At 42.4% G+C, this 6,000-nt stretch overlaps 1 protein-coding gene across 1 annotated transcript in view; it reads left to right on the top strand.

The window, feature by feature from the left end:
- Positions 1–303: 303 nt before the first annotated feature.
- Positions 304–6,000, top strand: part of ptprsa (protein tyrosine phosphatase receptor type Sa) — a 207,959-nt gene continuing 202,262 nt past the window's right edge. Inside the window, exon 1 of the mRNA XM_084163819.1 lies at positions 304–730. The gene's annotated coding sequence lies outside the window, so the exon portion shown is untranslated. The remainder of the gene's footprint in view (positions 731–6,000) is intronic.

The raw sequence follows: 6,000 nt of genomic DNA, 5'->3' as shown, positions 1-6,000 counted from the left end.
ACTATCCTTGCTTATCTATCGTAGTGTAAAATACCATATCTGACTGTTTGAGAACAAATGTAAGAAAACTGGCTAATTTAAGATCACTATTTCTACGTTATACACATAAACCGCCACCACCCCTCCCTCTCTCCTGGCCCAGTTTTTCTCCAAGGGGTCGACCGTGGTTTCAAATAACGTTCGACCCCAAATCCTCATCTGTTTCCACTCTGTAATGTCATTCACAAGCGAGCGGTCACGTGAGTGTAGAGAGGAGGCAGTACGTTATTTTTTGTAGTTGTGGGGGTGGGGGGGGTAAATCGACTATGGGGCACTCGACACCCGTCTTCCCACCCTCAGTCGAATGAGGTGGATTTAGGAATAATCCTAAACCTGGGACGTGGAGATAAACCACAGCAGCAAACAGATACGCATGGAAATCATCGCACGGCTCGCATTTGGGATCATATACTTTTGTTCTATTGTGGCGATCTATTTACTGTAAGCGAATGATATGAAAACGGAATACGGACTTGGAAGAAAGAGCATGATTGTTGCGGTGGTTTCCCCCGTATAAAAGTGACTCAACACTTTTACCCAATTGAAATGTATGATTATTATTCACTTCTTTATTTCATGGATGCAACATAAGCGTTTTTGCAGGGGAAAAGGAATTTTCAAGTGTCCCTCATCTGCCCCCCATAAACTAACTTCTCGGAGGGGGGCGGTTTAAAAAAAAGACTCTTCTAAAGTAAGTTCTTACTATTTACTTTCTGTCTTTCTGGCGTTTTTTAGAGAAATGAGAACGAAAAAATTGTTGTTTGATACAAAGTTACTATACATAGGCTGTGAACATTTTCCCACGTAGTCTTCAACGTACCATTACTCGCATCCCGCAGATGCCTTTGTTCAACTTTACAAAACGAAAACAATTTAAAAACACTTATTTCACACCAGTATGAAAAAGTTATATTATAACTGTATTATTACATCAAAACGTTATTTTTTGCTTAAGTAATTCATCTTTTCAACCATAACTAACAAAGTCATTAGTGTTTTCTTGTATTTTACTTACAGTCAGCAACACATTGGATAAATAAAGCTTCAATGTTGCAGTATATAGCCAAGCCTTTTAAATGTATTGATACAATGAAGTTGAATTCATTTATTACTAGTTTTTGTTTAGAACCTAGTCTGTAATCTACAGTAACCTAGTTAAATGTGGTAACTTCACTATGTTTTCGTATTGCAAACGGCGCGGCAATTGGTGAAGGCTTGTGCCCCGGGGAAATGCGCTTTTCACTTCGTTCCCAAGGACGGCCTATCTCAAGACTGTAATTATGTTGATGATGTGTTCCTTTTGAGATGAGCTAAATTGTAGGAGTCTCTATTGAAGCGTGATTTGAGGGTGATTGTCATGAAATCATTGGGCATAAAATATCTAGGCCTATTCCAAATTATAGCTCTGAAAAATATTGAAGTTGAGCCATAGCTTCTGTTTTACTATTCTATAACATCAGTTCAATAAATCAGTGAAGAGGCTGTGAACTTCTGATGATGCATGCTGTGCTGGAAAGTTTTGGACACGGTTCAGTTGCCCACAGGCACTGCTGAATTATCCTATTTTATGTAGGACGAATCGAATTTGATTCACAATTGGTCTTGATTTAGCATCTAAGCACCTTTAAAATCTTTCCAGAGGGAACAGTTTGTTCCTTTTGAACAAACTCTCAGTTAATTTAAACCCAAATAAGGAAAGACAATGAATCAGTGTGATGGATACATAGAAATATAACAAAATAGAATAGCCTAGCCTATATTGAACAGCGGCCCCCCATGAAATGCTGTATGTTCGACACTATATTGTTGTCATAGAGATACACTCTATGACATTTAAACCACCACCCTCTAATGCAGCATGCATATATATATATATATATATATATATATATATATATATATATATATATATATATATATATATATATATATATGCTGCATTAGAGGGTGGTGGTTTAAATGTCATATATATATATGCATGCTATATATATATATATATATATATATATATATATATATATATATATATATATATATATGTAATAGGTTCACAAAATACATATATTGAGGTCTATGTCAAATGAAAACATTGGAATTGGCCATTATTGTTTTCTTCCAGGCAATTTATATTGTGAAATCTACTATCATTATTGTAGTAAATATTACATCTTGTTGTTGGATAGAATAAATAAACTACTTTGTAATGATGAGATCCACATGTTGATTGTCAGAAGTGAGAAAAAGTGTAATCCTTCAGAGTAATTGGACAACACCTTGCATTCCAAGAGGCACATGACAACTGTGTCCAGCATCCTTAATGTCACTTTAATTGAACAATTTATCACCACTGATCACTGTCAGATGCTAGGAAATATAGAAGAGGAAAAGGCAGAGGAATGCTGCCAGGCAGGCAGAAGCAGTTAACTGTGACCAAAGGATGTCACAGACTCTGTATCTGCCACAAATCCACAAATCAATGCATTTATGACTGACAAGCCTGTAAGGAGCTGTAATGAATAGAAGTTCCTCAATGATGAAAACATTTAATCTGAAAACTCTGTTTATTGAGCAAACTTTTTATTTCCCCGAAGCATTGGGGGATTTTTTTTCTTACTTGGAAGAGAAAAAGTTAATTGAATTGTGCCCCGGATATGATTTTTGTAAAAAGGTCTTTGTAGGTGTCCTCCCTAGGGTTGTGAAATTCATTTCCTTGCAATTATTCATTTCCGAGCTGTTTTCTTATTTCCCCTCACTTATCAGTATGATGCTCTTTCCCCATTTTGAAAGGATCAAAGGAGGTGATTCCAGACTGTGGTCTTCAGGCCCACTGTCAGAGTAAATAGTAATTACACTGAGGGGCACAAAATTAAGTTTTCAGTTGTTTGACTTTCTGCCTCTCACTTTGAGGCCTGTTTAGGAGCTCACCCAAGGTAATGGTTCTTTATACTGTAGATTGCAGGACCTTCATGTCACTTGGCTTTGTCAAACCAAGTTCAAAATCATTGTATTGACCGTTTCATGTAGTACTAGGCCTAATTTTTTTTCTCTATTGGGTGAGTCTTACCACCCAGTGCCATGTTTATTGCATTTGAAATGAAATAAGAACAATTTTGGTAACATCAAGGGTTTTCCAATTAGCCGTGTTTCTTTTCAGCTATCGACGCCATGGCGACAGGCAGCATTAATAGCGGCTGCACCAGCGGACTCTATCGTGTTATCAGAGAGAGAGAGAGGGATAGAGAGATGTGTGTGCAGCACCTGGCGTCTTTACTCTGCCTACTAATTGTGTTTATTCCTCTTAATTTGTCCTGAGTGCTAAATCGGTGCACTTCAACTGGCGTTGGGTGCAATTTGTCTGGCGGTGAATGGAGGAGGTATTGTGTCTTTGAACAGTAGCCTTTTTCCTTTGATACCCGGACTAGTTCCAATCGTCACTAAGGGAGGAGACCTTTTACGTCAGTTAATGGAAAGGGTGGATCGTGACTTACGCTGTAGATGAGGGCTATGACTGGTTTGTGACTTAACCCTTCGTGAAGATCTTAGTGGTGAATCATAGACGCAGTTGCCTCCATTCAAACTGCCCAAAAGTAGGGTCGAAAAAAACAGACCATCTTCCGTCCAGGCTCCACTTACTGCTTGTATCTTTCCACCTGACACCTGCACTGTGGCCACAGGGGATAAGCGATTAGGGCTGTGGAATTATTGGCCGCTTTTCTCAGATGTGTTCACTGGAGTCCGAATCAGCAACAAGCCCTTTTTGGAGGTGAGAAATTGCCCTAACCCTGAGAGTCCCCCCTGAGCGCGGTTGGCCCAAAACAAGCAGTGCTCGCTTTAGGGGTGCCGCGGGGTCGGAGCCCGGGACCAGATAAGACAGACAGTAATAGTGGCGGTGGACTCGACAGGATTGATCCATCTCACACTTGGTTGCACGCCTGAGCTAGGCCGGGAGGCTCAAGTCTCTTCTCTATCTCTTGCTGGCTTTTCCTAAACCTGCCAACAGACAGATAAAGCTAAAGCTCTGTCCCTGCTTTGCGCCCGAACTTCCTCTTGTCTATCAGGGGGCTCTAAAGGGACTTCATAGACACACTGCCAGGGCATACGCATCCCTTGTCCCCAGATACCGGGGTTTACACCAACGATTTGCTCCAGTTCCTTTGATGATGATGTGTTGATAATGCATTATTCACTTTTGGGAGGGGGCAAGGGTACCCCCTTGTTTGACTCCTATGCCGGCTATTCCCCACACACCCCTCCTGTTCCAATCCTCCGTCTTTATGGTTATGGAGTTAATGTGAACTGGTGTTTCATGCAGAGGTTGTAATTAACACCCTGTCTGGGATAAGCCAGGCGGTTGGGCTTTTTCTGTCTCTCATGCCTCCTCTGATTCCGCCACTGGGCCGCTCTCCAGCTTGTTAAGTATGATTACCAGCTGGCATTCCCAGATTGATGGAGCCTTCCCCTTGGGGCGTGCTCACAAACCAGGTTCTGTCAGGTAAAAGGCACCCCACCCAGAGTTATGACCCCTAGGAGGTTGTGGAGAGCCCGAGGGGGTCATGATGGCAGGTTGGGATTGGCACATTTATTCTCCACTTAGGGCCCACACTGGATGGCTGTCCCATTGAGCCATTGGCAGGGGGATTTGTGAAGTCTTAGTTCGTCTTATAAGGAATTGTCATAAATGTAGGCCTACATGAAATACATACTGATGTATAATAAGTCTTCCTCAGACCCACCAACACACTGTTAGAGTTGTGTGCTAGTGGGGTGTAGTATCGAAGGTGATCCCCATCCCCCAGTGCATTCTCAATCAATGCTGTTGATCACCCCAACATGTTGATGTAAAGGAATTCGAGGTAAATTGAGATAATTTTCTGAAACAGCAAAGGACACATGCAGGAGCAAGGACACACATATACATAGGCACACCTTTGTTTTCTGTCTTTCACGTTTCTCGCAGAGCAAAATAAATGTTGCTAAGACAACAGTTCTTTCTCCTCAGTCACAAACAAAAAGCACACACACTGTTAGCGCACAATGTGGCACTTGAATTATACGTTACACTTAACATTTTTATTAGCAATGTATGAGGTTTGCTAGAATGCCAACATGTGACATATGAAATTCATACCAAACAGAGTAAATCTTTGTTTTTCCTCGGCTTTAGCATTTCAGTGCTATAGAAAGTGGTAATGTTGCTGTGTTTACATACCCTGGAGAGCCACATTCTAGCATTCTTCTGGAGAGTGTGATGCTAATAGGGCTTCAGACTTGGGAGTGGGGCTACTACTATACGTAGACAGAAACTGACAACAGTAGTGGAAGCTTGGGTCAGGTAGTAGTAGCAGCCTGCCCAAGCTGGGGGAGGGGTGGTAAAGAAAGGGGCTAAAGGGGGGCATGTACAGGGGGGGACATTTGAGCGTTGAGTCTTTAGAAGCTAAAAAAGCCTCGAGGGGAGAAGTGGTAGGGGAGAGAGATAGAGAGAAAGGGGAAGAAAAAGAGCGAGAGAGAGAGAGAGGGAGATGGGGGTTTTCATGTGCGAAAAGCTGTTAATCCTCTGGCTTTTGTGTCCGAACAGAAAGCCCAGGGCAAGATGGGTAGGTCCGGGATCATTCAAAAGCCCCTCTTTTGTTGTCGTTCTCCCCCAAACCGGCGGACATCTGGTAGGGGAAACGGAACGGCAATGGGGGAACTCTCAGCTGGTTGGAGCTTGGGGAGAAATGGGGGAAGGGGGATTGAGCGAGTGAGGGAAGGGGGTGTTGTTATAGTGAAAAGGAGGGAACAACCAATGGGAGTTGGCAGATAATTGATGGATGCAAGTAATTGTGTGTAGTGCAAGCATGAAAACACGGGCCTCTGGGAGAGCGGGGGCTAGGGAGCGGTGGAGGGGGGGATGGGGTGAGGACAGTCGTCCCGGCTGTTACGTCACATCACTAGTCTGGCTAGGGTTAAACAGGAGTAAGT

The sequence above is a fragment of the Coregonus lavaretus genome (assembly GCF_964263955.1).
Source record: "Coregonus lavaretus genome assembly, chromosome: 6".
In the NCBI taxonomy this organism is placed as follows: Eukaryota; Metazoa; Chordata; class Actinopteri; order Salmoniformes; family Salmonidae; genus Coregonus; species Coregonus lavaretus.
The sequence above is the reverse complement of the archived record's forward strand: the minus strand, read 5'-3'. Positions and strand labels throughout refer to the sequence as shown.